Consider the following 21138-nt stretch of genomic DNA (forward strand, 5'->3'; position numbering starts at 1 on the left):
CACCGCCATCGATTCAGCTGCCGACACTGGAACACCGTCACCGCTGCCAGCCACCGGGATTGCCACACCAGGGACCGCCACCGCAGGAACATGTAAGGGGGAAGCCACACTCCTCCGTCTGCGCCCGGGAACAGGGGAAGTAGAGGGGCTCAAGCGTTCAGGTGGCTGGGAATGCCTGGTCCTGGAGGGATACCCTGCCGGGGATCCTGCGAAAGCCCCTAGCTGCTCCTGGACCCACTCCAGCCCCTTATCCGCTGCCTGCTCTCTAACCCTAGCAATTAACTGCTCTAAACCCTCCATCACAGCTGTAGGCCCTAAGACCGACAAGAAAACTGCTACACTGACACTGGCTGCGCACACCTTTTACTGACAACATTTTTCAAGCCATAAAATGGCTTCCTATCCTACCCACTATTAGCCCTACGCGTTTCTTTGCTATCTATTTCTGCCGCAAATCTTCAGGGGCCTACAGCAATCAATCTATTAGATCTTCTAGCATTCTAGAAGTCTAAGTGTACAATGCACTGAATGCAACAAATAGTGCTACAGCGTGGACATAGGTTAATAGTGGGTAGGATAAGAATTAAGGGTCTTAGCTCTTGAACAATATTCCTTGCACCTAACTTGGATGTGCTGGACTTGGATTGAATCTATCAGCCTTGTGCAGATCTCTATAGGCGTGGATATTGGGCCCCACCTATATGTCTGATATTCTAGGTCCAGTTTAAAAACATATCTAAAAATAAATAAAAATAGATAGTAACTAAGGTAGAAACTGGACATAAATATATGTGATATGTTATAATTTTAGCATTATTACCTACCACACTAGATTAATTTATTTTGTGTCAATGCAAAGTGTGAAAACACTACACACATATTCTTGATACCTTGTATCATTTATCTTATATAAGCTGACATACTTAGGCTATGTTCACACAGAGTTTTTTGCAGGCGGAATTTCTGCCTCAAAATTCAGTTTGGAAGTTTGAGGCAGATTTTTCTCTCCCTGCACGCCGATTTTCGCTGCGTTTTTTGCCCGCGGCCATTGAGCGCCGCGGGCATAAAACGCAGCGAAATACGCTTTCTCTGCCTCCCATTGATGTCAATGGGAGGTCAGAGGCGTAAATGCCCGAAGATAGGGCATGTCCCTTCTTTCTCCCGCGAAACGGTTTTACCGCTCGCGGCAAAAAGACGCCTCCGCCTCCCATTGAAATCAATGGGAGGCATTTTCGGGCCGTTTTTGACGAGTTTTGCAACGCGGTTTCCGTTTTAAAAAACTAGTCATAAAACTCTGTGTGAACATATCCTTATGATACAAACATTGACAGTGAAGCATTGACTGCCAATTTATATATCCCTTGAACAGGTGTGAGACAGTGACAGGTAAAGTCATTGAGGGAAGGTACATTTCCCCTAGAATCCTGTCATATGTATCCTAGGCTCCAGGGAATGAGTATTTTTTGCAATAGAAAGCTCTAGCTTTCCAATCTCGGCTTAAGGAAAAGCCGGAAAAAGGGTCTGGAGTTGGATTGGGGAAGAGCAGGGCGTGTTCCCCAATCCCTAGTCCATCTCTGTTTGTAGGACAAGGCTGCTGCTCAATTAGCTGCACCTGCAGCCTGTGTATAAAAAGGTCTCACCCCTGACTCAGACCGGAGACTACTAAGTCTGGAGTAGCCTGTATTCTATGTGAGTAAAGACCTGTGTTACTTTGTGTCCAGTGCCTGGTAGGAAGGCACTTGGTATAGTTAGATAATATCTTGTTCAGTTAGTGCTCAGACGAGCAGGATTTATTTTGTATTTTGCCTTGTTGTACAAGAGGCTGTTTCTTTGACAAGAATAAAACACAGGCAAAGCCCTGTTATGAACTTTAATGCACGGTGTCCCTGTCTCTGGCTACTAAGAAACCGCTGTACCAACTTCTCCTGATGCTAAACCCTCACATATGGTGGCCGATGCGGGCACGGTCTTAAAGAGAGATACACCTATTTAAAAGGACTTTTGCTGCTCCAAGCGGAAAATCGTTGCTAGGGGCAACAACACAATTTTTTTTCTCCCCGAGAGTGCTTGGAAGTGTATGTCTTGTGTGAAGGCGGCAACAGGGCTAGAAAAATAGACTGTTAAAATGGATGAAATACTTAAACAGCTGATTCAGGCTAATATCAACCAGGGGAAGATAAGCACAGCTTTGCAAGAAGCCAGCACGACTCAGCGAACGGTGGATGAGGAAGCCATGCGTGCACAGGCTGAAACCAATATTCTGCTGGGTTAAGCCCACAGACAGGCCTTAAAAGAACAGCAGCAAATTAATCGCCATTGCAAGACCAAATTCAGGCCTCAGTGGAGAGGTCAGCGGGGCCTCATGGTTTGCGCCAAACCACTCGTGCAGCGGTACAGACATCTCTGCAGAAGATGACACCCACCGACGACGTTGAGGCCTATCTCACGGTGTTTGAGCGAGTGGCAGAATGAGAGAAGTTATCTTCAGATCAGTGGGCAGCAGTGGTGGCACCTTTCCTAACCGGAGAGCCGCAAAAGGCGTACTTTGATCTCAATGAGCAGGATGCCAAGGATTACTCCAAGCTGAAGAGTGAGATCCTTGCCCGTCTGGGTGTTAATATGAATGTCCGTGCTCGACGGGTGCACAACTGGACTTTTGTGGAACACCTACCTGCCCGATCACAAATGTATGATCTTGTCCATCTTGCAAGGAAATGGCTACAGCCAGAGGAATCAACCCCTGCGCAGATCGTGGAGAGAGTGGTGCTTGACAAATACATCCGCTCCTTACCACCGAAGGTTCAGCGTTGGGTCGATCAAGGAGATCCTACAGATGCGGAACAGCTGGTGAACCTGATTGAAAGGTACAGAGCTACTCAGGATCTACTCCAAGAAGTACGGCCTGGATGTTCTAACCCCAGGAACAGCAAATCGTGCGGAGCACCCGGTAAGACTGTTCCATTTACTAGAGGGGTGAGAAATGTCTTTAAGGGAGGTGGCTCAGAAGGGGAGCAGACGGAGGGAAGAAATCCCAGAGAGACACTGAAGGCCAGACCAGGGTCTCAAGTTGGGGACCGGGGCCGCATACAGTGCTGGCGGTGTTATGGACCTGGGCATATTGCTGCCAATTGTCCCCTGATTACTGAGCCAATGGGGTGTGATGCAGCAAGGTGAATATCCTTGTTTGCACGTCCTGTTTGTTCTGCTGAGACGGTTTACGAGACTGAGCAACAAATGTGTGTCGTAAAAGTGGAAGGGTGTACTGTGAGTGCCTTGCTGGATTCTGGCAGTCTGGTTACCCTGGTGCATGCCAGCCTGATAGACCCTGGAACATTCAGAGGACATAGTATAGGGGTCCTGTGCATTCATGGGGACACTAAAGAATACCCCACCGCTTTGGTCACTCTAGAGACTTCCTGTGGAACCGCTTGCCATGAAGTGGGTGTGGTCAAGTCCCTGATGCACAGTGTGATCCTGGGGAGAGACTTCCCAGTGTTCTGGGACTTGTGGAGGAAGAAAGATGTAACCTCCACTGTAAATGTTAATGATGGTATTAATGTGTGCGCTGTGATTAGCCCAGAACCCTTTAACGAGGATGCTGAGGTGCCAGCAGTAGGGGTGACCACTGAGCCTGATAAATTTCCTCTGGCTGTTTTTGCTGGTGAAACAGATGAGCAGGAGGAAATTTCTCAGATACCAGAGTTAAATGTATCACGTAACAATTTTGGGACTGCACAACTTAGCGATCCCACATTGGTAAAAGCCAGGGAAAATACTAAGGTATAAAATGGAGTGCCTCAACATCCAGGGGCTGATAAGGTGTTTCCACACATAGCGGTTAACCAGGATTTGCTGTATCGGATAGATAACATACGTGGGGAGGTTGTTGAACAGCTGGTGATACCCCAACCGTATCGTAGAACGGTGTTGGACCTGGCTCATAAACACGTGCTGGGTGGACATCTAGGTTGCGAAAAGACCAGAGAGTGTATCTTACAACGATTCTTCTGGCCGGGGGTATATACGAAAGTTCAGAGGTATTGCGAGTCCTGCCCGGAGTGTCAGATAACGGCTCCTATGCCACATTTTAGGAGTCCGCTGGTGCCTTTGCCTATCATTGGGATCCCTTTTGAAAGAATTGCCATGGATCTGGTCGGCCCTTTAGTCAAATCCTCTAGAGGACATCAATATATCCTAGTGGTGTTGGACTATGCCACACGCTACCCTGAGGCAGTCCCTTTGCGAAATTCCTCTTCAAAAGCCATTGCAAGAGAGTTGTTTTACATGGCGGATTCACTTGTTGAGAAGGATCTGGGTGTACTTGTAAATCATAAACTCAATAACAGCATGCAGTGTCAATCAGCTGCTTCAAAGGCCAGCAGGATATTGTCGTGTATTAAAAGAGGCATGGACTCGCGGGACAGGGATGTAATAATGCCACTTTACAAAGCATTAGTGAGGCCTCATCTAGAATATGCAGTTCAGTTCTGGGCTCCAGTTCATAGAAAGGATGCCCTGGAGTTGGAAAAAATACAAAGAAGAGCAACGAAGCTAATAAGGGGCATGGAGAATTTAAGTTATGAGGAAAGATTGAAAGAATTAAACCTATTTAGCCTTGAAAAAAGAAGACTAAGGGGGGACATGATTAACTTATATAAATATATTAATGGCACATACAAAAAATATGGTGAAATCCTGTTCCTTGTAAAACCCCCTCAAAAAACAAGGGGGCACTCCCTCCGTCTGGAGAAAAAAAGGTTCAAGCTGCAGAGGCGACAAGGCTTCTTTACAGTGAGAACTGTGAATTTATGGAATAGCCTACCGCAGGAGCTGGTCACAGCAGGGACAGTAGATGGCTTTAAAAAAGGGTTAGATAATTTCCTAGAACAAAAAAATATTAGCTCCTATGTGTAGAAATTTTTCCTTCCCTTTTCCCTTCCCTTGGTTGAACTTGATGGACATGTGTCTTTTTTCAGCCGTACTAACTATGTAACTATGTAACTATGTAACTATGTAACTATGTAACTATGTTTTCCCGTACTGGTTTACCTAAGGAAATCCTTACCGATCAGGGAACTCCCTTTATGTCCAAAATCACCAAGGAATTATGTAAACTGCTGAAAATTAAACACCTGCGTACCTCTATATATCACCCTCAAACTGATGGTCTTGTCAAAAGATTCAATAAGACATTAAAAGGCATGTTGAGGAAGGTGGTTAGTAAGGATGGGAAGGATTGGGACTGTCTTCTGCCCTATTTGATGTTCGCTGTACGTGAAGTTCCTCAATCATCCACTGGGTTTTCTCCTTTTGAACTTGTATACGGCAGACAAACCCGTGGTCTCCTGGACATAACCAAGGAAACCTGGGAGCAAGAGTCCACACCTTATAGGAGTGTAATTGAGCATGTCACGTTGATGCAAGACCGAAACGCTGCGGTCATGTCGATAGTTAAGGAACACTTGGAGCAAGCTCAGGATGCTCAGAGCAGGGTGTATAACCGAACTGCTAAAGTTAGAAATGTTAACTCTGGTGATCGAGTGTTGGTCTTAGTGCCAACCGTAGAAAGCAAATTTCTTGCTAGATGGCAAGGGCCGTATGAGATAATTGAAAAGGTGGGGGATGTAAATTATAAAGTTTATCAACCAGGTAAAAGGAAGACAGTGCAGTTATACCATGTAAACTTAATTAAGCCATGGAAAGAAAGAGAGACCCTCGTGGCAGTAAGTACCCCCTATAGTCTTAACCCAGATGTGTATGTGTCAGAATACCTCGCAAAGCCACAGAAACAGGAGACAAAAGAGTTTGTGCAGAGAAACACAGACGTGTTTTCAGAACTGCCAGGACAGACTAGTATAATAAAACATGACATTGTGACCGAGCCTCAGGTTCGGGTCCACTTGAAACCCTACAGAGTCCCTGATGCTCGTAGACAAGCCATATCTGAGGAGGTCAAGAAAATGCTAGACCTTGGGATTATTGAAGAGTCAAAAAGTGAATGGTCAAGTCCCATTGTATTGATTCCGAAACCAGATGGGTCATTACGTTTCTGTAATGACTTCCGCAAGTTAAATGAGATGTCAAAGTTTGACGCATACCCAATGCCAAGAGTTGACGAGTTAATAGAGAGACTGGGCCATTCAAGGTATTTTTCAACACTTGATTTAACCAAAGGCTATTGGCAAGTACCCCTCACGGAGGGCGCCAAAGAGAAAACTGCGTTCATCACCCCGGATGGTCTGTTTCAATATATGTGTTTACCATTTGGGCTACATGGGGCTCCAGCGACCTTTCAAAGGTTAATGGACATAGTCCTCAAACCCCATCGTCGGTATGCTTTGGCATATCTGGACGACATTATAATCTTTAGTGATGACTGGGAAAGCCACTTACCAAAAGTACAAGCAGTACTAAACTCCCTCAGAGCCGCGGGGTTAACAGCAAACCCAAAGAAATGTTCCTTAGGCTTGGAGGAAGCACGGTATCTGGGGTACATAATTGGGAGAGGGGTGATAAAGCCACAGGTCAACAAAGTTGAGGCTATCCAAAACTGGCCCCAGCCCTCAACCAAAAAGCAGGTCAGAGCTTTTCTAGGAATTGTAGGTTATTACCGCAGGTTCATTCCAAACTTTGCCAGCACAGCAGCACCCCTGACAGATCTTACCATGGGAAGTAAGTCTGTCATGGTCAAGTGGGACACGAAGGCTGAAAGTGCCTTTCAAGAGTTGAAACTGGCCCTGTGTAACCAACCAGTCTTAGTCACTCCTGACTTCAAAAAGGAGTTTGTTGTCCAAACTGATGCTTCTGATGTGGGGCTCGGAGCAGTTCTGTCACAAGAGGTGGGTGGTGAGGAACATCCTGTGACCTATTTGAGCAGAAAGCTTACCCCGGCTGAGAAAAACTATAGCATAGTTGAACGGGAGTGCTTGGCAATTAAGTGGGCACTTGAGTCCCTGAGATATTATTTATTGGGTCGTCGGTTTAGGTTGGTTACAGACCACTCTCCTCTTACGTGGGTGTGTCAAGCTAAAGAGAGAAATTCAAGAGTTACACGGTGGTTTCTTACTTTGCAGAACTTCAAATATACTGTGGAACACAGAGCAGGAAAACTGCAGGGCAACGCTGATGCTTTGTCTAGGACACACTGCCTTGTAGCTAAATGTGTCCGATCCCACAGGCTCGAACAGAGGAAGAGGGTATGTGAGACAGTGACAGGTAAAGTCATTGAGGGAAGGTACATTTCCCCTAGAATCCTGTCATATGTATCCTAGGCTAAAGGGAATGAGTATTTTTTGCAATAGAAAGCTCTAGCTTTCCAATCTCGGCTTAAGGAAAAGCCGGAAAAAGGGCCTGGAGTTGGATTGGGGAAGAGCAGGGCGGGTTCCCCAATCCCTAGTCCATCTCTGTTTGTAGGACAAGGCTGCTGCTCAATTAGCTGCACCTGCAGCCTGTGTATAAAAAGGTGCAGACACAGTGTGTGTCAGTCTCACCCCTGACTCAGACCGGAGACTACTAAGTCTGGAGTAGTCTGTATTCTATGTGAGTAAAGACCTGTGTTACTTTGTGTCCAGTGCCTGGTAGGAAGGCACTTGGTATAGTTAGATAATATCTTGCTTAGTTAGTGCTCAGACGAGCAGGATTTATATTGTATTTTGCCTTGTTGTACAAGAGGCTGTTTCTTTGACAAGAATAAAACACAGGCAAAGCCCTGTTATGAACTTTAATGCACGGTGTCCCTGTCTCTGGCTACTAAGAAACCGCTGTACCAACTTCTCCTGATGCTAAACCCTCACACAGGTCAGAGACTCCGTAAAAATAATCTTAACTACACATGTTGGGGAAAACTAACGGAAATTGAGAATTACTGACAATGCAAATGTTTTTTTTTTCTTTAAATAAAAGTGATAAAACATAAAAAAAGTATAAATTTGGTATTACCGTTATCATATCAAGCCGTAGAATAAGGTGAATACAGATGTAGCCATCTTTAACTTGATTCTGATAACTTGCTGCAGCATGATATCACACAACAAAAGCCATTGAAAAGTCATTGAAAAAGTCAAGATAAAAGATCTAGCCATTGTTTATATAATGCGTTAAAAGTCAAGGTAAAGACGGCTACATCTGTATGTTGTTTTTACTGCCTGATGCACGCCTTAAAAACAAAACTGCCCACAAATATTTTTTTTTAGCTTACCAGTACTTTTTGCAGCACAATAAATGGTGCCATGAAAAACTACAACTTGTCCCGCAAAAAACAAGCCCTCATACTGCTATTTTAACGAAAAAATAAAAAAGTTATGGAAAAAATGAAGATTGGCCGTGTCCTTAGGGGGTTAAAGGCACAGTTCTATGCCCAAATGGCTTTCATATATACAATACAAAATAAATGTTTGTGACTCCTAAGGGATCATCCCCACATTCTTACAAGCCATGTACAAGGTCAATAATACATTTCTTAAAAAGATGAGGTTCCCAATACGTACCTCTGTGGTACTCCACTGGTAACAGTGACCCAATATGGGTATGTTCCATTTATAGCCTCCCTCTGTTCTCTATTTTTGTGCCAGCTATTAAAGCGACTCTCCAGCCCACATAAAAACAATCCCTCCACTGTGCTGATGATGTTGGTCCCTGTGTCAGCGGTATGTCTAGCAGCACCAACGTAATCAGCACTGGTCCATCGAAGGGCAGTGTGTCACGAACAGTGGATATGTCAACCCACTAGGCCGTAGCGGAGTAGCAGCTGGCCAAACAATAAGAGTACCTTTGATAGTCCAAACAGTTGCGGAAGCAAGAAACAGATGAACTTGAAGACAGATGACACCAGATGTGGTGTGGGACAGCATGCGTGACAGGTGGCACAACACGACTCCAACACTCTAAAGCACAGGAACAAATATAGCACAGGATACAGGATAAAGGTAGCAGGGCACGGGAACAACGGGAACAGGATAACACTCAGGGACCATTTGCTAAGACTAACATGGGTAATCACAACAACGCTCAGGCAATGAGTGAATGGGCAGAGCCCTTTTTATAGTCCAGGGTGATCATGGGCTAATTAGTGATTTTTTTACATGTGCGTGCACTGGCCCTTTAAGGCCGGGCGCAAGCGCGTGCGCACCCTACAGGAACCAGCATAGTGAAACGTCCTTGTCCATCGAGGGGGAATTCAGAATGACGGTCCGCAGCTGTGGATGTTACACAGTGGAGGTGGTGGGGCCATATCTCAGATGTTCAATGAGGATCTCCATAGGTAAGACTGAGACAGTGGCAGCCATTTTGTATACTGGAACGTGGGAGACCACAACAGAGGCCGGATCATTCAAGAGTGGGGCAGCAGGTAAGTTCACTATGCATTTGAAATGTATAGGCAATTTTTTTATTTTTTTGCCTGGATGGTTGCTTTGACCCAATTACACACATATTCCCCCAGTTCCAGCATTCTCATTTTATGGTGAAAGTTTTTTTTTTTTTTTTTATATTCTCACATGATTTGGTCCACATTAAGCAGTTTAAAGGGGTTATACGGTTAGAAGAAATTGATTACCTATTCTCAGGTTAGGGCATCAATATCTTATCAATGGGGGTTACACACTCGGCACCACCGTCGATCAGTAGTTTTGAAGGGACTGTGGCGATCACTGCTAACCCTTTCATTCCTTACCTGTTCCGTACGTGAATTTGCGACACACTTCACCGTTCTCCTATTCAAGACAATTGGCGAAGACTGTCCTACTCTGTGCACCGCCGCTACAAGTGTGTCAGCCATTCACAGTATGAGAAGTGACAGGAATGAAAGGGAAGCAGCAATCGCATTAGTGCCACATTAGCGACACAGTGCCTTCAAGCAGCTGATCAGCAGGGATGCTAAGAATCGGACCACTACCGATCAGATATTGATGACTTATGCTGAGGATAGGTCATCAATTTCTTCTAACTGGAAAGCCTAAAACGAAACTAACATTAGTAAATCTTTTCCTTTTCCATGTTTGTGTGTTTTTGTACTCATGTAAAGTACATTTAAGTGAAAAAATATGGACTGCTTCTATTTGTATCATGAAAAATTAAACTGATTTACAATAATTTATTGTTCTTGTATCAAAGCCAACATTTATTGTCTTACCCATGAATCCTATGGGAATGTGTTCTCTCCCCTTTTATATCAAATAAGGAGAAAGCAATAATTACTTTTTTTTTTGGAGTGAAATTAACCCATTACTACACACGGAACACTATATAAGGAAGAATGGACTGATCCGGAGACTAGTCACAATGGAAACATTGCACTTCACAACTAACATCTATGACGTAAAACATTGGATAACAATAATGTATAATGTGCACAAAACCAACATAGAGATTGGTTGGATTACTCTTCACTATAAGGTAGCATGGTCATTTCATTTGTCAAGCTTCATATATTGTTAATTTATCACGATAAATAATTAACACTTCTATCAAAATCACTATTACTTTCAACAGATCATTTCTCCATGGGAAAGACATATTTTTAACACTTATTATAATTTATCTATTTCGATTGTTTACACAGCTTTGACCATTAAATGGCTATCCAAATTGTCATTTCAGGGTGGTCACCTATTCGCTAAAGTTATTGTGAAATGTTCAATAAAAGATTAATGACATAAAAGTTGTCTTTTTCATTGGTAAAAGAGTTTCTACTCAAATTAATAAAGCAGACAATAATAAAACAATGGGGGGGGGGGGTCACTTACATAGTTCCCAAACTACATGTGTCCCCTTACATATATAAAACCCTAAGTTTTTTGTATTCTTGGCTCTGTACTGGATTGTCTTTTCTTCCTTTCTACTTTGTGCAATATTTCTGGCAGGGCAGACTACTGGGACTCTGAATAAGCCAGCTGTCATTAAAACTAGTAATGCCATTGAGACATTACTAGTTTTAAAGGCTGTGTACCCCTTTGAAAATGTTTTTGTTTTTAAATAAAAATATGTATCAGTGTGATTGGTGCAACTTTACAGAGCAGCTGTATCTAGCGCTGAAACGTTTAGCTGTGAGGTCAGTGGGACTGACAGGTGCAGCGACACCGTGAGCAAAAAAAAGGTATGATCTAGCAATTTGTCAAGAAATCTCAGGAATTTAATTGATAAACATTTAAAATCCACACAGCACATAAAGACAAAGGACCAGTACGCTTACGCGTTTTAAACGCCAACTGTGTTCGTAGTAAGCGACAGTGGGTCCTGTGTATCTCTGACTCTGCCTCTCTTACCGATCACATCTAAGTTCATAACTTAGATGTGACCAATAAGGGCTAGTCCACACGTAACGTAAATACTGCGGATTTTCCACTACGTATTTTGTTACAGAAGATCCGCAGCATTATACAGTAGCAGAGAAGTGGACAAGATTTCAAGAAATCTCATCCACAAGCTGCGTACGTGATATGCAGAGATTCCGCACTCAAGTTGACCTGATGTGTGTTTTTTTAAGCTGCAGCATGTCAATTGTGGTTGCGAAATCGACATTATTTTGTTGCAGGTCTTCCCAATTGAATTCAATGGGGATCTAAAACCTGCAACAAACATTCAAGTGGTGTGACTTTTGCGGCAGAATTGTAGCGATTTCCCTGCAAAAATTGCAACTTAGACAAAAAAAAATCACCTTATACTTACCTGACGTTCTACAAGCCGGCCTCCTGGAATGACGTTTCATCCCATGTGATTGCCGCTACAGCCTGTGATTGGCTGCAGTGGCAATCACATGGAATGAAATGTCATCCCATGCCGGCCTGCATGACGTCAAAGGGCCGGCCTCCTGGGATGATGTTTCATCCCATGTGACCACCGCTGCAGCCAATCACAGGCTGCAGCAGTCTACTGGGATGAAACATCATCATGGGAAGCCAGCCTGCCAGCAGGCCAGCTAATGCTGCAGTTTACCGCAGCGGACATTTTCAGGTGAAAAACTGCACCACAATTTGGTGCGTTATTTCACTCGGAATACCCTGCCCCATGTGAACTTACCCTAACAGGTGTATCCTGTGTGTCAGAGACACGCAGGACCGGCTGACACTGAACCCATCATTGCCGCTGTCCTGACAGACTCAGGTCTCAGTGCAAGATACAGCTACTCTGTGTAAAGGAATTGAAGCAGCTGTATCTGAAGAAGTGAAAATTATTTTTATTAAAATGTAATCACAAGTCACACCAATCACACTGATATACATTTTTATTAAAAAAAAAAAAAAAGGTGTACAAAGGTGTACAATTTTAAAAAAGTTTAAGAAAATAAGTATGTGTCCTGAACATCCTCTGTTTACCTATGTACATGCTCAACGTAGTACAATCAGTAATAGATACATTCAGTTTAAGTGAAATTGTATTAAAAAGGCATAAATCTATTAATTCATGAGAATAACCAAACAAGTTAAAAAACAGAGATGATTACCACAGTACAGAGGGACACCAGACAGTGACATGCAAAAGAGGGCGCTGTATCAAAAAAGGGGGGTAGAGTAAATTGCAACATGTAACCTGCATGTGCCTGTATAAGGTCCCAAAAGGGCCAACAAATCGTAATCCCCCACTATTACATAAAACCATGCATGAAGGTGTAACTACAGCAGCCTAACAGTCAAGGAAGACAGTAGATATATGTATACATTTATATGGCATTGTCCAATGATAGGTCTGAAATACCTGTTGTTATCTCTGCAAAGGAGTAAAACATTAAAAAAAGATATATATTTGGTATCGCTGTAATCATATTGACCAGAAGAATTGAGTTAATTAGTCTTTCTTACCGCACGGTAAAAGACGTAAAAACTAAACCCAAAAGAAAATGGAGGAATCACAGTTTTTTCCTATTCCACCCACATATAATTTATTTTCAGTTTCCCAGTAGATTATATGGTACTTTAAATCGTACCAATAGAACATACATTTCCTCCTTCAAAAAACAAGCCTCCACACCACTCCATTGACGGAAAAGTTATGGCTCATAGGACGGGGGGGGGGGGGGGAGTAAAAAACGAAAAAAAAAAAAAAATGGCTTGAACTTCAAGGGGTTAAAACTTGGCTAGAAGAGAATGTAAATTAAGCAATATTCATATCAATAATTGTGCACTTTGGTAAGTAAATGCCCCCATTGACCTTTGCTGCCACGTTGTTGTGATGTCAATGCAATTGCTAAATTGATGGCCTGCTTCCCCTTCATTCTTTAGGCAATACGGAAGACATGCAGATACATTACAGCCACAAAATGCAGACATAAGTTAAGGATGCGGAGCATAACTAGAAACAATGCGGACGTCAAAATGGACACTCAGATACATTTTTGCGGCCCTATAAAAGGACAAGGATATGTGCATGAGTCCTAAGCCAAATTAAAAGTGGGCTGGTATAAGGTCCTGTTCAAACGGTAGAATTTTTGTGGTGAAATCTGTCACGGATTCCGCGGCAAAATTCTGCCTCCCATTTATTTCAATGGGAGTTGGACACTTCTTTTTCCCGACTTTTTCAGGAAAAAGAAGCGTCCTGCTCGATCTTCCTGCTCATCGGCAGGAATAATTCCGAGGGGGGCGGGGGATTTACGGCGATACCCGCTATGCAAAATCTGCCGTGTGAACAGGGCCTAAGGAAGAGAAAGTGTTTAACAGCTCATGTAAAATGCCCCAAGATTATCATACAATATGCACCACTGCAATAAATTTGGCGCATTATGTGCCTGTTTGGTCTTAGTTTACACTTTTAGGGAGAATTACGCTCTCGGCGATGCAATGGAAGAGACACAACTTCTTTTGTTCAACTTCTTTACTGTAATGACAAGGTAACAGGAAATTCTCTTCTATGGAGCAGACAGGAATCCTGAGGTTGGGGACTTCGAACCCGCTGGAAATCCCACGGAGAGAGGTCGTGCCTGAACCCACGTTGCCAAGCTTGGCAGCGAGCACGCTGCTCTCAGTCACGGTGGGAGCTACCCTCTACTGTCAGCCTACCCTCGGGTAAGAGTCACACTCTCGGCCCAGGGGGTCGTGTCGTGGGAATCAGTGGACTACCCGTAGCTACTGGCACCGCCACGGGTCCTTGCGGAGCTATCCGCTACCTTTCGTGACAAACCCTTCCCCCCTCAGTCGGCGGTCCGAACGTTGGGCCACCTAGGACGCAACTGAACAGGTGAGGTTGACACTAACGTTTGCACAAAGCCCAGTTAATAGTCCAATAAAGTTCAGTCAACCTGACCGTTCCTTCTGTCCGCTCCTGATCCAACAATATTCACCAATAACAGTTCAAAGCAATTATTACAGGCTGCGATTACAGAAGTTATACACTCTGGAGTAAACGCAGGGACACTGGTACGGGTAATGAGGTAGCGAGACTGTTCTTGGGCCTAGTTCAGGCTAAGTCATCTGTTGATTTCAGGACTAATCTTCTATGCACACTGTGACCAGGATGAACGAGGGATGTCACTTCTCTTGGAGGGTCACTGGCTGTAATATGGGTACTGGTAGTGTCTCTGGGGAGGGACCTAGGGTCCTCGTCAGGGAGTTTACGGTCTATGACCGGTACCGGTAGCGGATGCTGATGGCACACACCGTTCCTGCTTCGGTCAGTCCTCTGCGGCTGCAACAACCTCTGCTCTTGGAACTGCTGCAGGGAGGCCCGCTCCGCTTATACGGTCCTCTGATGCTGCCACGATCCCTCCTCTGATTCTGCTCCAGAAGGATATTCGTCCAGCAGCCCCTGCCTTGCTGTATCAGGCAGCCAAGCTGTGGGCCTCCCCCTTGGCGTTCGTACGGGCACCGGTCCCCCTTGGTCTCTCTCTCCCTCCTGCACGTCACTCTCCTCCTTCCCTCTGCTCCTCACTTTTGCGCCGCTCTCCTGGACTTCCGCCCGCTCCTCTCACTCCCCCGCACTTCCGGTTTTCTTCCTCCTCCGTCCACGTGTCGGCATCCCCCTCCTCCAACTTCACCCTGCTTCACCGCCGGAGCACATGCGTCGTGGCTGTCGGCAGAGCGGCCATTGCCATGACGCCCAGGACGCTCCTCCGCTCGGGAGCCGAACTCCCGAGCTACAGACCGGCCCGTGTCACTGTGTTGCCCCCCGGCACTACAGGTAAGTACACCACTTACACACTGTCTAACTATCAGGGTGGATTTACACGAACGTGCTATACGTCCGTGCAACCCGCGTGGTTTTCACGTGGGTCGCATGGACCTATGCAAGTCTATGGGGCAGTGCAGACTGTCCGTGAGTTTTGCGCAGCGTGAGTCCGCTGCGTAAAACTCACGACATGTTCTATATTTCGCCGATTTTCGCGCATCACACACCCATTGATGTCAATGGGTGCGTTAAAATCACGCGCACCACACGGAAACACTTCCGTGGGACACGTGTTATTCGCGCATTAGCAGTAAAAGAATGAATGCAAACAGAAAAGCACCACGTGCTTTTCTGTTTACAAACATCCAAACGGAGTGTCATAATGATGGCGGCTGAGCGAAAAGCACGCAGCCGCGCATCCATATGAACATGACACACGGAGCTGTCAAGTGCCTTTTGCGCACGCAAAACGCAGCGTTTTTTGCGTGCGCAAAACGCACACGCTCGTGTAAATCCGCCCTCAGACTGCATTAGCAAATGCCGTTGTGTCATATTTTTTCTGGGCACCATATGATATTATCTGAATTCTGTTTACCAGTTGTTGTGGCACATTATGAGCCATGTGTGTGCTGAGGGTACTGGCTGATATTAACTGTATAATTCACAAACAATTGAGGCCCAGAATGGCACTATTAATTGTTTAACATATAATACAATGCTGCAATAAATACTACTTCACCAGTATTTTAAATACCCATGTCTGTCACCTCCTTATTGGAGGTTGTCATTTGTAGTCTAAGGACAGGAAGATTTAAATTCTAACTTATAATTACCAACTTAATGATTGACATCACTAAGGTCACTTAATCAAAGTGCTATTTTCAGGCCATCACTTTAAAGTAAAATTACCTCTTATTTCAAGCAGTGCTTTCTTCAGCTCTGATGAGAAAACACTGATTGAAATAGTTCAGTAGAAAAATTAATATATTTTTTCAGGAACAGTTACATGCGAGTCGAGTCATATAGATTGATTGCAGATTTAGCATTGCTGAAAATCAGTTTGATGAAATTATATTTGGTAGTCGTTCCAGCCGAAGTTCTCATGAATATTCAGCACATAAAATGCCTCCATTTTGTCTGGAATAGATGTATCTATATATAGATCTAAATACAGGTGAATAAACCAGAACTGGAACCCAAACCTATAAAATCCAACATTCAACAATTACCCCTCTTAAAATGAATTACAAGAGATAGGCCTCATGCACATGACCGTAGCCATGTGCACGGCCGTGATTTCCGGGTCGGCCGGCCACGGAGTGACAGCCGCGAGCCTCCCGAAAATCGCGGGCTGTGCACATGGCCGCGGACATTATTTTCAATGAGCCCGGACCGCAGAACACGGCCATAATAAAGCATGCCCGTTCTTTCTGTGGTCCAGGCTCCGGGGCCATGCACGGACCGTGAAAATCAGCTCGATAGGACAATCATACGCCCGGTGTGGGGGCAGCGTCTCCGCCTACCTCTTGATGAAGACGTCCGAAAATGCAGCATAATGACCAGGTAATCCTGCCACTGACTGAGACAGAGGAGGCTGAGCCGAACAAATCTGTACCAGGCAACTTGGGGCCCCACTGGAGAACCTCTCCAGAGTTCTAGTCCAGGACTGGGGCATGTAGTCGGAGCCAAGGCAGGCCCAGCAGCACGGGGATAACGGCTTTGGACAAAACAAAGAACGAGAGGAGCTTGGAGTGGAGAACTCCTACTTGGAGCCTCAGCGGCTTGGTCACTGCAATAACTGGGTCTGGCAGATGTAGTCCATGCACAGATGCAACCACCAACGGCCACTCCAGAGGGGTAGTGGGCAATTGGAGACGATCAACCAGGTCTCTATGAATGAAATTAGCAGCGGATCCAGAGTACAGATACGCAGAGACCCGATGCGTTTTCTCGCCGGACACTATGGTCACGGGGATGGATAATTTAGACGGAAGTCCTTCTTTACCCAAGGTTGTGTCTCCTACCAACCCTAGGCTTTGGGGCTTTTGGGGACACAGACGCACAAGATGGCCTCCGAGGCCGCAATATAGACAGAGTCCCGAAGTGCGTCTGCGTTGTCTTCTGGGTAGAAAGCTTATACTGGTCCATCCTCACAGACTCCTTAGGAGGGTCGGCATCAGAGGACAGCAGGGGTCGCTGCAAGGTGGAAACCGGACTAGGGAGGCATCCCTCCCGACGAGCTTCTTGGAGCCATTCTCGGATCCTTATATCAATCCGGGTGGCCAGAAGGATGAGGTCATCCAGGGTAGACAGTAGATCTCGAGCGGCAAGTTCGTCCTTAATCTTAGGAGACAGTCCCTGCCAGAATGTAGCCACTAGGGCAGACATGGGCAAACTACGGCCCGCGGGCCACATACGGCCCGTTAGGCTTTTTAATCCGGCCCGCCGAACTTGTCCAAATTATAGTAAAAACCTCCTTTTTTTTCCCCTTTCCCTGCAATGCCCACGTTTTCCCAATAGATGGCGCACTCAAAACACATTGACCGTTGTTAATGTGGCGCGTATTTCTCTTTATTTCACTAATTAACACGCCGCACATCGCTCTTAATTTAAATTTTCAGCTGCAGGTAGGATATTTAATACAGCCTATGTCTGTGTGCTTGGCAACGATACACGTGTACTGTTTGCGCGTGAAGGCGAGGGTGTCCGTGGCGAGTTTGTAGAGCGCGCGGTCAGGACAATCCATCCATGATTTTGCGGAGTTTAACACAAGTAGATATTATTGAGCTTGAGTATTTCGTTGTGTAATAATATGTTTTGAATGTTGAAAGTGATTCCATTTTTCAATAAATGTTGATTTCTTTAACTTTGCACCTTCGATTGAAACTTATTAAAAACAGACGCAATCTTGATAAATCACAGTGCGTATGTTATTTTAATCTATTTACATTTCCTCCTCCCAGTATCTGCGAAATAGTATGTAAATGCCATATCTTGCATATTCCTTGAGACAAATTTATTAACTGATAAGGGCTATTTTTCACATTTGAAAGACAGTTAATAAATTGGGTTGTAGTGTTCTTACTGTGCTATGAGGTTTGCACACACTACATTTAATGCTTTAGTATATCCGGCCCAAACACTCCCTCCAAATGCTCCTGGCCCGGCCCCTCTGTCAAATTTTAGAACCCATTGTGGCCCGCGAGTCAAAAAGTTTGCCCACCCCTGCACTAGGGCCTCATTGTTCCACAACAGTTCTCCCGCCAGGGTGCGGAAGTGGGTGCCGTACTCGCCCACGGAGGTGTCTCCTTGGCGTAGGTTCAGCAAGGAAGCCGCTGAAGACGAGGCTCATCCAGGCTCCTCAAACACCATGCAAAATGTCCAGAGGAACCCTTAGAAATCATGGGGCTCTGGTCCTAGTCTCTCCCAGATAGGATTCGTCCATGCAAGAGTCTTGCCAGTGAGGAGAGAGATGATGAAAGCGACCCTTGCACCATCAGATGAAAATGTCCTTGCATACAGGCTGAAGTGGATCTGGCACTGGTTCAAAAATCCACGACAGGTCCCTGCATCTCCATCATAGTGGTCAGGAAGTGGCAAAGAAAAACGGGGATCAACACTGCCAGGAGGTGTAGTCTGAGGCTCAACACTGCTAGGAGGTGTAGTAGGAGGAACGGCAGCTAGTGCGTGCGATAATGTTCAAAGCCTGGAGGAGTTGGTCCTGTCCTGCATCTCTTGTGACGTCATCTTGGTCTTGGATCGACCAGCGGGGTCCATGGCCTGAGCATAGTGTCACGTTGGGTTTGTGGACGCACTGGGCCGTACCGCCTTGACGGTATGGCAGCTGCCCAACAGGGTGCAGGTCACAGTCTATAGTTCGTATAGTGTACCTGTGGCAGCTCGGACAGTAGCAAGGCAGGCTCGGCTGGGACTAGGCAGCAGGTAGACGTCAGGCGTGTAGTATCAGGACAGGCGTGGAATACAGCACAGCACGACTACAGCTCAGCACGGCACTTGACCAGGATAGCACGGGATACAGGATACAGGTATGGGGAACACTGGGAACTGGAAAACACTAAGAGACAATTTGCATAGACAAACTTTGGATACGACAAACAATGCTCAGGCATTGCAGGGAAGGGCACAGCCCTTCTTATAGCAAAGGGTACTCTGGGAGCAATCAGCTCAATCTCCCACCTGCGTGCGCTTTGGCCTCTTAAGTCTGGACTGAGCTCGCGAGCGCACCCTGGTGGTCACTGTGGAACAGGACGGTCGTATGTGCAGACATCTCTGGAGAGAAGGGCGTCGACTTGATGGAAGTTTGTGGTCAGCGACTACGGACGTTACACAGATATATCACACAATTTTTAATTGACATACGCTACCTGTACTGACAGACAACAGCACCGTCAATTGTGAATTATCTCTTGGGCACTAGCACAATATAAACACATATATAAATGTTTTGGATGAAAGTATAAAAGACAATTTTTTGCAATCACTACAATTTAGCATCACTACAATCACATGCTAAAAACTAACAACAAATATTTATTTTGTTTTTATTGTGGATGATAGGTCAACTGTTTAAAATTAAAGATCCCATGAGATAGAGATCAATGACATGTTGGCAGTAGAACACATTTATGTGGCCAGATTCTGCTTTTCATGTGGGAAGGCTAGCTGCCAAAATCATGTCTATTATTATTGCCTGTGTTTTGCTGGAATTGCTTAAAAATTGACACTGATGTTTGACTTCCACTTCACTGTGGAAGTGAAAAAACTATTGAAGGGGTTTTCTGAGTGTCTGAAAAACACAGAGAAGTACTTATATGTGTCTGAATAGTCACCAGATGATGCCACCATAGCTCAGAGGTAGTTTTTTTTAATTTTTTTTATTGTTGTCGAGCTGTGTGCAGTACTGCTGTTTTAATTTCGCTAGGGCTTCCTGTAGATGGGATTACAATGTAAAAGACTTCAATTCCCATTATTCTTCTCCCTACTCAAAGACATTGCCAGAGATTTACAGCTGCTTGAATGTTCCCCTATTACAAGGTAGAAGATAGCGCTGTAGCAGACCGTGAATAATTACAACTCTATCTGCTGCCCAGTATGAGAAACACAATCCCTTTAGACATCGGGAGGGGGAAGAGCAGGGAGCAGTGAAGATAAGAGAGATGTGATGTGTGAGGTCCAGTACACTACTGGGAGTGAGAAGAGGGGCTATACCCACAGTTCAGTGTACGGATGGTCACACAATAAAGACCAGGAGAATGGTCATGTGACCGCATGTGAGACTGGTTTACAGAGACATGTCAGCTACAGACAGCCCATTAGTAAGTGACTAGTCTTACTGCAGTTAAACCATTTACACACAATTTTTAAAGACCAGAAAACCTCTTTAACTTTTAACCTTCTATGAAATAATTACAACTAAAGTGAGACTGGAACACATGAATTACTTTATATTAAAAAAAAGCAGATTAAGGCCCCATGCACACGACTGTATTTTTCCCTCCCGTAAATACTGGCCATAAATACGGGTCAGTTGTCATCCGTATTCCACTGGTATTTACGGACCCGTAAAAGAAAGGGGGGCTGGAAATGATGTCACAATCATGTCCAAACCCCTAAGGGTATGTCTGATTTTCAGACGTTTTTGTAGCAACTCGCATTTTTCGCTGCGTATTTTATGGCCGTTTTTGGAGCTGTTTTTTTTAACAGAGTCAATGAAAAACGCCTCCAAAAACAACCCAAGAAGTGACATGCACTTCTTTTTCGTGGGCGTCTTTTTACGCGCCATATTTTGACAGCGACGCGTAAAATTAAGCCTCGTGGGAACAGAACACCGGAAACCCATTGCAAGCAATGGGCATATGTTTGTAGGCGTAATGGAGCCATTTTTTCAGGTGTAATTCGAGGCGTAAAACACCCGAATTACGTCTGAAAACACTGCGTGTGAACATACCCTTAAAAGGGTCACATGATCGCTCAGATGCCATTTTCTCTGCTTCTCTTTATTCAAAAATATAAATCCCCTGACGC

This window comes from Rhinoderma darwinii, chromosome 4 (genome assembly GCF_050947455.1).
Source record: "Rhinoderma darwinii isolate aRhiDar2 chromosome 4, aRhiDar2.hap1, whole genome shotgun sequence".
NCBI lineage: Eukaryota > Metazoa > Chordata > Amphibia > Anura > Rhinodermatidae > Rhinoderma > Rhinoderma darwinii.